The sequence below is a fragment of the Haliotis rubra genome, unplaced genomic scaffold (assembly GCF_003918875.1).
Source record: "Haliotis rubra isolate DU_JTF1 unplaced genomic scaffold, ASM391887v1 Scf407, whole genome shotgun sequence".
NCBI lineage: Eukaryota > Metazoa > Mollusca > Gastropoda > Lepetellida > Haliotidae > Haliotis > Haliotis rubra.
The window spans coordinates 787,851-799,445 of NW_025767088.1; the positions used below are offsets into that span (position 1 = coordinate 787,851).

The 11,595-nt window shown below is 40.6% G+C and overlaps 1 pseudogene; it reads left to right on the forward strand.

Moving 5' to 3' along the window:
• The first annotated feature begins 1,548 nt into the window (after positions 1-1,548).
• LOC124287864 lies at positions 1,549-11,299 on the forward strand (annotated as a pseudogene).
• Positions 11,300-11,595: the final 296 nt, after the last annotated feature.

An 11,595-nucleotide genomic window follows, 5' to 3' on the forward strand; every position in this document is an offset into this window, starting at 1 on the left:
ATATTTGTTTAATGACGGATTCAAATGGAGTTTTCCCTAGCATATCTACAAGTAACGTATGGTACACCTGAAGGGTCTACATAATCGTACAAACAAAACTATGATATGAATATAAACGTTATATGTGAGTTAAAAATCATAGGTGTTGCAATATTATTTCCATGTGTATATTTGCATTAATTTGTTTCTGTTAAGATTCTGTGGGAGGCAATTGTGTACTGAGTACTACGTTTAGTTTAGGCAGGGAGAATAGAAGACGGATTGCTGTAGATTATCCCTGGTTTGGGAGAAAAGACTGCTTTGGAAATGTCTAGGCCTATTCCGGAATATTCCAGTGTAGTCTGGCCCAGAGAGTTAGTGAGTTCAGTTCACCTAATATACTATCCCAAAAGAGAAACGCATAGTCGTTTTTTATTTCTAAAAATCGATTAATTACCAATTGTGTTCAAACAATTGTCAAAATATGTAACAAAGTGTTGATAACATGATTTTACACTATTGCACAAGTGATAAATCGACTTTACCTGAAAATGTTGATTTTGATGAGATTTCTCACAAGAAAAAGGCATCGCCACAATGCAACAGAAATCACCTTCCAGTTGAAATTGTGCAGCAAAGAGCATGCACTGTCTGGCTATGAAACTCCAGATTACTTTCGGAAACCTGCATTCGTTTTGAAGGAGTTTCTAGGTCAAATCACTACGCCACGTCTTGACGCTGCGACACGGAACATCGCCATTGAAAGAATGCACACTGGAGATTACCAGTTTTCTGTTGCCAGGCGTCTGAGATGTTAATCTGAGCACGCTATCACTGCTTGCAGCTCGTTACAACCAAACAGATATAACAAATGACCGTCCCCGTACAGAATCAGACCTCGAGTCACCACTGCAGGCCAGGATCGGTACATCCGGGTACTACATTTGCGTGGTCGTACTGCCACGGGTGAGAGCACAGCAGCCAGGGTGCCTGGACTTCGGAGGATATCCGGTCAAACTGTACTGAACAGGTTGAGAGAGATTGGACTGAGAGTCAGGAGACCCGACGTCGGGACCATGCTAGGTGGTCACCATCGCGCTCAACGTCTCCGTTATCTAAAATTATCCACTCGGTTGTATAGATATTACCTTCTTCTAAACTGATGTAAAAATTCATGCACTAAAGTCTATTTTGTGGACGAGTTATACATGTTTGAAAATACAACATTTTCGCAACAGATTTCTGGGTTATGCGTTTCTTTTTTGGAATAGTATATGTGTCGTTACAAGAAGCCAAGCGGTTGCGTGAAGAGCACTTTCACCCTGGCTCACAGTTCCTTTTAATTCTTAGAATTTTTATAAATACGGCCCCAGGCTGTTGATCACTGGATTGTCTGGTCATTACTCGATTATTTACAGGAAATACATGTAATGTTTGTTAATCCAGGGAGAATAGAAGACTGTAGGTTTATGAACTTATTGTCCCGCGGTTACCATAGCTATCACAACATAGTAAATGGAGCAGCACTGTTGAGGAGTTCGCACAAGTCACATGATCAAACATTGTCACATGATCACCAGTGACCTGCTCCGAAATGTAGGCGTTCGACACATCTGGATCTTCAGCAGTTTCGTGACAGCCATGCATCTTAATAATAATAAATAATAAATGTGCATTTATAATGCGCGCAATCCAGACAGAGATATGCCCTGCTCAAGGCGCTACAATGGGAAAGTATAAAGATAAAAAGGGAGTGTTGAGGTGGAGTTAAAATGTCACTATGATACTTGGAGAACATATGGGTCTTTAGTCTTGATTTGAATTTCTCAAAGTTGGACACAGTTTCAACTCTGATGGAAGTGAGTTCCAGAGGGATAGGGGCAGTGCTGGAGAAGGATCTGGAGCCAAATGTCTTCAGTCGATATTTAGGAACTTGAGAGTTCTTGTTATTATGTGCATGTTGCACTGTTTTGTCAGCGAAGTCAAGTCGCTTGAACATTATTTTCATCCTCGCTGACGATTACGGATTCCATGATATCGGGTACCATGAGTCGGAGATAAAACACCAAATCTTGACAAGTTAGCCGCGGCAGGCGTGAAGCTGGAATACTACTATGTCCAGCCTATCTGTACCCCGACACGGTCCCAGTTCATGTCAGGGAGGTACCAGGTGAGTCAGTCCTACCCCTTACCAGTTATAAACTATGTATTCTACAACCTGTCATTCATTCACTCCCGTGGACTTAACTGACAGATGGTTTAGATGTTTTTGGTGCATTGATGAATAAGGCCCCACCCCACCGCCACCCTGCCCCCAATGCTTGTCATTTTAAAAAATGCAAAATCAGATTCGCCAACCCCATCCTCCACCCCAAATGTGTATTTTTTACCCTTCCCAACATTCAATATATTTGGGTGTTCCTTCCCCCAACACCAGCTTCCACCTCCACCCTTTTAATTGAACACAGATAAAGGGATATTTACATACCAAGGTATTCTTGTCATTCACCTGATGAAGGAACAAGTAGCCCAGAAACACTATGTATCAATATACTTAATTAAGAAACTGTTATCTACAATACTCCTGGTCATAACTTCTCTGAATTAAATTACATAAGCTAAATATCTCTACAGAATTTCGATTGTATCATCTGTTGTATAACTCTTAGAGTGTCTTATGTATACATTCTTCTAGCCCATTGGTGAGAATAGATTTAATTAGTCTGTCTCACAGTCACTGAACCACATTATTTTCCCCACTGCCCAGCCTTTCTGCAGGGAGCCGTGACAATTTACACTTATCAGAGGGGTACACAAAGTCCGTGGTCTAGACTACTACAGCTTGTTCAGCTTGATCTGAGCTACTCTACATATGCATGACCGGGAGGTCAAATGGCACAAACGGCAGATCGGGTTATCTTCATTTTATAGGGGTGCAGAGAATGTTATCAATGTTGCATCCGTGCAAAGCATGCATACATAGATTCGTTACACAACCTGTCCCGGAAAACAACACTTCAATTACCACTTTTTCTATTTCATGTTCAACTGCAATATTTCTGTCCCAGTAGTCGCTTTCCAAATTTTCAACGATAGGCACAACAATCAGTCCACTCCACAAGCTGTAGTTGTCTGACGTCCACTTAGGATCCCCGGTGGCTGAGTGATTAGGTGGCTGACTTTGTGAGCTGGTGATTAGATGCCTGACTCTGATGGTCTTGGTTCGAATCCCGGATGGGACTCAAACAGTGTGTGACTTAGCCACTGACCCACTAGCCTGTGGCTAGTCAAAATTCAGTCAGGCCAGTAAACCTCCTCAATCACTGGCCCGGCTGGCTGTGTGAATTTTCATGTGGGTCATTTTGTAACTATATCACTCGCTCCGACTTGTTCAGTTATAACACACTTTAAAATCATGCAAAATGATGGCCTGATAAATATGTTCATCATATTAGCAGCTTAATGATGAAACCTGTGTCTATATTCAAATTTCGGGCTAGTGAATTATTTTATGGGCAAGTAACTTTCAAGCATAGCTAGCCCGACTGGCTAGCAACATCTGGAAACTATTTTGCTCACTGGACTCAACCCAACAAAAGAACTAGAATCTGTACTTTACTGAGAAAGTGTTTAAAATAATATAATGATATAACATGTGTTACATTTGACCACTTTCTAAATGGCATGTGTGTTCATGACTTTAGTCATGTTTTCAGATTCACACAGGTTTACAACACGGTATCATCTGGGCCGTTCAGCCCAATGGCCTCCCGCTAGACAGCCCCACAGTAGCAGACAAGATCAAACAGGCCGGCTACTCCACCCACGCTGTCGGCAAATGGCATCTGGGTTTCTACAAAGATGGCTACCTGCCTACCAATCGGGGATTTGATTCATACTATGGTAAGGAAAGATGTCAACTGAAAATGTGTGTTGTTTGTTTTTTTGTTTGTGGCACTCAGCAATATTCCAGCTATATCATGGCAGCCTGTAAATATTCCTGTAATATATAGTGTGGACTAGACAATCCTGTGATTGACATCATGAACATTTATTATATACAATATGAACACGAAAATGGTGGCGTGTTAACCAAGCCAGCGACCTAATTCCGTTAGATGCTGTAATAAAAGCCTAGGTAGATGAAGACCAATTCTAATAATAGAGTTTCCATGGTCTAAACTGTGGCAGTGGCTAGTGATGGATATGTATGTCACTGTAGCAGTGGCTAGAAATGGATATGTATGTCACTGTAGCAGTGGCTAGGGATGGATATGTATGTCACCGTAGCAGTGGCTAGTGATGGATATGTATGTCACTGTAGCAGTGGCTATTGATGGATATATATGTCACTGTGGCAGTGGCTAGTGATGGATATGTATGTCACTGTAGTAGTGGCTAGTAATGGATATGTATGTCACTGTAGCAGTGGCTAGTGATGGATATGTATGTCACTGTAGCAGTGGCTATTGATGGATATATATGTCACTGTGGCAGTGGCTAGTGATGGATATGTATGTCACTGTAGTAGTGGCTAGTAATGGATATGTATGTCACTGTAGCAGTGGCTAGTGATGGATATGTATGTCACTGTGGCAGTGGCTAGTGATGGATATGTATGTCACTGTAGCAGTGGCTAGTAATGGATATGTATGTCACTGTAGCAGTGGCTAGTGATGGATATGTATGTCACTGTAGCAGTGGCTAGTGATGGATATGTATGTCACTGTAGCAGTGGCTAGTGATGGATATGTATGTCACTGTGGCAGTGGCTAGTAATGGATATGTATGTCACTGTAGCAGTGGCTAGTGATGGATATGTATGTCACTGTAGCAGTGGCTAGTGATGGATATGTATGTCACTGTAGTAGTGGCTAGTGATGGATATGTACATCACTGTAGCAGTGGCTAGTGATGGATATGTATGTCACTGTAGCAGTGGCTAGTAATGGATATGTATGTGACTGTAGCAGTGGCTAGTGATGGATATGTATGTGACTGTAGCAGTGGCTAGTAATGGATATGTATGTCACTGTAGCAGTGGCTAGTGATGGATATGTATGTCACTGTAGCAGTGGCTAGTGATGGATATGTATGTGACTGTAGCAGTGGCTAGTGATGGATATGTATGTCACTGTAGCAGTGGCTAGTGATGGATATGTATGTGACTGTAGTAGTGGCTAGTGATGGATATGTATGTCACTGTAGTAGTGGCTAGTGATGGATATGTACATCACTGTAGCAGTGGCTAGTGATGGATATGTATGTCACTGTAGCAGTGGCTAGTGATGGATATGTATGTCACTGTAGCAGTGGCTAGTGATGGACATGTATGTCACTGTAGGGAGCATAGGGTAGCACAGTGGTTATAATGCATCGCTCGTCAAGCCAAAGACCCGGTTTCAATTCTCCACATGGTGCAATGCTATTGCTGGAATATTGCCTAAAGCTGTGTCAACCCTCACTCACTCATAACTTGTCTAAACATATTACAACATGTATTTAGTATATAGATTCATTTACTAAACATCACCTTTTAATTTTACTTACCCCTATGTATACTTACTCTTAACAACTTGCAGGCTACCTGACTGGCAGCGAGGACTACTTCACACACAATCGTTGCGACAACCACGATGCCAATTATATGTATTGTGGCCTTGACCTACATAACAATACAACCCCAGTTTTCAATGAGACCGGCCACTATTCAACGTATCTGTTTACGGAGAGGGCTATCAGTGTGATCAAGGATCATGATGAGTCCAAAGTAGGTGCAAGTTCCATCGAGAATGTTTCATTTCATTTCAATTTCAGTTTAAATCTTGAAATTAACGTCAGTGTATGTGTGGTGACTTTGTCAGCCAGTTTTGCTGCACACACTAACTTGATTGCCTTTAACTGTGACTGGAGCTTCACTTGTGATAAAAGGCCCATAGTCAAGCATATTTTGCTGGCATCTCATAGTATACACATGGAAAAAAGTATCGCAACACCCAATATTTTCAATATCCCAGACCCTTCTCATTGACTATATCAGACATTTAATTTGACATTGTGGTTTGGTATTCTATTCTTCATGGAGGGCTTGTTGTAATACATTCAGATTTGTATTGGAGGATCTCATAATGTTCCAAACATGCTTTATGGGATTTGGAATCTGGACTCCTGGTGGTCCAAGGTAGGGTTGCTGTATCCCCTTGACGTGAGAAATCACCAAGGACATGTGCACGATGTGGCCCATGTGTCATCCTTGAAGACTGTTTAGAGGATGGCCATCAAATGTGGTACAACAACCAAAAACATAAATGATATTGTTATAGTACATGTTTTAATTATAATTTTTTAAATAAAATTTGCTTTCAAGTGTGACTTTGTGTATATACAATACTTGTGTACATGTGTTAACTTGGTCTCATAGCTAAAATAGGCTTATAGCTCATGTGATGTTAAATTTGAACTCACCCACTGCTTTGACAGTGGTAAGTTTCTTGTAGGCTCATCATGTTTTTGTTTCTTGTTCGCAGCCATTTTTCCTGTACCTCGCCTATCAGTTCACGCACGGACCTCTGCAGGTCCCAGGAAATATTTGAATCCGTACAGCCACATCAAAGACTTGAACAGGCGCACTTTTGCCTGTAATATAGTCACTGTTAAACCTGACATAGTCAGTAGGTAGTCCAGTGTATGGCCTCTTTCTCCTCACACAGAGTGACTTGGGTGCTAATCTGTTTTACCAATATGTCTGCTATATCATGACTTGTAATTGTCTAACTTTCCTTGATCGGCAGTATGCTTCACCATTAGGAAAAGAGTTAATCTGACAAAATATTGAACATTTTGCTGTAGGTAAGCAGTGTTTGTTGGACAAACTTACCTCTTATAATTGAAAATTAGTGATACTTCATTTTATAATTTAGTCAGCCAATCTTCATATGATAATAGTGAATGTTTTGAGAGTCCATCACCACTTGCACTCTTTATGACCATAGTTGTTATTACAGTAATCGCTCTTGAAATATGATTGGTGTATGACGTGAAATTGCATGTGTACGATTTTCGTTTTCAAACAAAAACTGTCTAGAAACAAACACTAACAACTGTGTGATGCAAGATGATTATCAAAATTAATGGTTTACAGTGATTTATCGACCTTCTTGAAAACCGTCGAAATCAAGAATGACACCCCATGTGTGTTCTTATTCACATGGTCCGGCTGTCGACAAAAACAACCATACAGGGCCCAGTTCCACGAAACGATCTTGGAGGTAAAGTGATTGTAACACACATACCTCAGCATCGACTTATGATCATCATAGCTATTACGATCACATTGTGCAATGGGGCCCAGATGATTATCGTTTACATGTTTTCAACTTCAAGGGATGACTGCATGTATGGACGAGGGGATCGGAAACATCACTGCAGCTCTCAAGTGCTACTGGCCAGCTGGAGAATACCCTCATTGTCTTCTCCACAGGTAAGTAAATTCTGAGGTACTAGTTTATATTCAAACTTGGAATTTCTACTGTAATCTACGTCAGGACTTGGACTGAATGCTTGACCTCTGAGTAAGGTCTAGCTAAATTTCCCTCAAGTCTCATAAAACTTCTCTTCCATTCTGGCTTAAGTAGGTCAGATTAAAGTAGGTCAGTAAGATTAGCTAGAAAAGATTTTCACGGGCTATGGGTAAAGGTCAGATGCAAAATCAAACATAATTAAAACACAATTATCACTTATTCATGACATATAATATACATTGCTGATTATGAAAAACATATAAACAAAATTATAAGCGTACAATCTTGAATCAAAAGTGCAATGTTTTGTACTTGCGTTCACTTCCCAAGAAACGAAGCAGCCGGGATACCGAACCCAGTCAGAGCGGGTGGGTGTACACTCAAGTGTAACGGCTGGTTCATTGCCGATGCCCTCACAGCTCATTGTGTATGTATATATAGAGATGTTGGGTTTTGTAAATACATGCTCATTTTTGTGGATAACATTTTCCAATCAACAGACATCATAGCATGTCAGGTGTACAAGTATCACACACCTGCCTGTCTGTGTAATTACATAATGTGACAGAGACCGAACTCGGGTCATAAATCAATACGTTTATTTATGGTGTATAGCCAGATAGGTGTTAAGTTCAAATTGCATGTGGTCAGTGATCGAAGTTGTGTATTGAATATTGTCATTAGCAGACAGGGAGGCAGACACATAGGTGTCAATAAAACAGACATTGAGTTTTGTCTGTGACAACGACATATCTATATCACAGTTAGAAATTCTGTCAACGCTAAACAATGACATTGCTTTTAAGTATCGAACTGAGAAAGTGACTCGGTAAGAAGAACGTGTGGTGAAATAGACAAATGAAATGATATAAACAGTTAAATCGGTAATCTACTGTCATAACATATAAAAGCTCGCGCCTGTGAAATATCAACAAAACATTAGAAAATAGCTCCACACCAAAGCCTTCACTGAGTATTCACCGCCAGCGAAGGTTTTCCGTCTTGAAATGTCCCATGCCTCACTGTATGACACATAGCTGAGTAGATCTAGATCCTAACAAGGTTCTTTTATGTAATGAGCAGATCATTTTACTATTTGTTTTGATTAGACTACTCCTGTTCACGACCTTATAATCCGGATAACCCGCTTCCAAGCTGCGCGAACCTATTTCACTGCGCAAGTGCTATGAGCGCAGCCCAGCTGTTAAAACCACTTTTTCCCCAATCGCTGGGGAAAATTAGAAGTCGTTTGAACTCCGATTTCGCGCGGTTTGAATGTGCATTTTGATGATTTGTCCAAACCGAAAGGTATCAGAATCTGCAAAGTTGTGTTTTACGTTGCATGTGACCTTTAAGTTTGACTTTTTTTTGTTTGTTGCTTAATACTGCCCTCCACAATATTCAAGCTGTATGGTAGCGGTCTGTAAATAATCGAGTCAGAACAATCTAGAACCAGACAATCTAGTGATCAACACTATGAGCATCGATCTCATACAATGGGATACAATGACATGTGACAACGAAGTTAGAGAGCCTAAACCCCTTTCCCCAACACACCTCGATCATCACGTTAGTTTTATGACAAGCATAGGTTTATTGTGGGTTTATTTAAGCTTGAAGACTAGAAGTTTTGTATTTGAGAATGTTGTAGAATTATGCGGAGTCTACTAATTATTCATGACTGTCCTGACAAAGTACTCGTGTTTCAGACAATGGCGGTCAGATCCATGCAGGGGAAACAACTGGCCACTAAGGGGTGGAAGGCGTCGTTATGGGAAGGGATTCCATGGTGTGGGTTTGTGTATGGTGATATGCTGAAGAACAAAGGAACTGTCAATAATCAACTGATCCATGTCTCTGATTGGTTCCCAACATTGGTGGGTGTGGCTGGCAGGAACACCAATGGAACAAAGCCTCTGGATGGATTTGACCAATGGAAGACCATCAGGTATGCTAGTATTTATGTAGAGTTTGAAAATTATGCGAAATATGCATATTGTCGGGAAGCACATGCAAACTATCCAAATCATCATCATCATCATCATCATCATCATCATCAACAACAACAATAGCAGAGAAAATATATCTCCCAAAGCCTTGAGAATAAATTAAATACAAAACCTGCTCAAGGCTAGGATCAATTGGCTTGAAGTCCAAATTGCCTCACAGCCCCTGAAAATACGGATTGTTCTAGGCTCCAATTAGATTTGTTTTGAAGATAAAATATTTCTTAATTTTAATATTGTCATTCAATCAAAGGTCATATAAGCTGTTTCAATGTTGAGACGTGCTGAGTGTTTGTGTGTTGTTTGATGGTTTGACTTGTTCAAATGATTTACATTTCTGTGTTGAATTTAGACATGTTAGCGTAAATTTCCCATCTATGAAGTATGAATTTGAAACCTTTGCTTACAATTTATATGTTTGGAAAAAGGAGGTCTCTTCAGTAGTATATGTCACAATGACAGCAATGTTTACTTGCTTACACAACAAGGGAAATTCTTACATCAATTTGCCATTGTTCCAGTGAAGGTGGAGCCAGTCCGAGGAAGGAGCTCCTACACAACATTGACATCTTGACACAACCCAAGGGAGCTAAGCTTTTTAACAACACCTTCGACACGCGGATCAGAGCAGCTATACGAGTCGGAGACTGGAAGCTCATCACAGGAAGTCCAGGTTTGTGGACACTCACTGCTTAATACTGTAGGGTGGTAGGCGAGCCTAGTGTTCGCTCATCACGCCAAAGATCAGGTTCGATTCCCCACATAATCACAATGTGTGAAGTCCATTTCTACTGTCTCCTGCTGTGATATTACTGGAATACTGCTAAAAGCGGCGTAAAACTAAACTCACTCAATTAATACTGTAGCTGGTGACGGGTGTCAGAGTACGGATACACAATGCCATTTAGAAAGTGGTCAAATGTAACATTTGTTTTATTTGGTATTACAGTTTCTCAATAAAGTACAGATTTTAGTACTTGTTTTGTTTTGACACTTGACAAAGGGTACACATGATTTTAGTCAAGGTGCTGTAGTAATTTAATGCTCTTTGTGAGGTAGGACACTTTTTATTACAATCTTGATTAATGAACATACTGTTTTGTGCAGTGCCACCATTTTATTTACTTTGGTAAGTAATATGAAGAAAGGAATCCGATTGGCCAAGAGGGATATGGTTAGGCTATGGTTGAGGTGTGTGAAATTCCAGGCTAGTTTGACAAGGGTGGACGTTTGTAGACAGTTACCTCCCTTACCTCAGGAAGACAGTTCCAGCGCTTTAAAACTGATGAAATAAAAGTTTATGTATGACTTCTGTGATGAAATGTTCCTGTACTTAAGATAATAACTAACAAAGGATCAATATAAGCATTTATACTCTTAACAAGTAGCATCAATGTAAAAAGTATGCCAGTAGAGTGATCTCCCTTGGCTCCTGTGTAATGGCTACCATTCTCGTAGTTCGAATAAAGGGACCTTTACACAGAAGTCCTTGTTTTATTAGTCCACACAGTCTTCTTCCACCCTCAGGAAAGCAGGCTGGATTCCGCCGCCACATCTCAGCAAAGGAGACGGTTGTGGACACGGATGATAAGGAGGAGAAGAACCTATGGCTGTTTGACATCGCAAAGGACCCAAATGAACACAATGACTTGTCAGCATCACAATCAGACATTGTTAAGAAGCTCCTGGACCGACTAGAGTACTACCAGAAAACAGCAGTACCCCCAGGTACCCTGATCTGACCCCAAGTGTGACCCCAAACTACATGGAGGAGTGTGGGGGCCGTGGGAGTAAACATAACTAACTCTACAGTCATTGTTTTAAGTAGAGCAGGTTGTCTCAGAATTGTGTTAACATCCCAAGTATAAAATGTTTTTGATTAACTAATAAACATAAAATGCTCAAGTGAAACGCTGATCATAGTCAAAACATCAGACCAACTCTGTGATGTTTTTGCAGAATTTACGTCCACAAGAAGAAGTTTTAGAACAAACTCTCATTAAAATATTGACGCAGTTCACTAATTGTTACGAGGGAGGAGTGCCGAGAAAGGGACAAGCCAGGTGTTCAGACAATGCTGTAGACATATT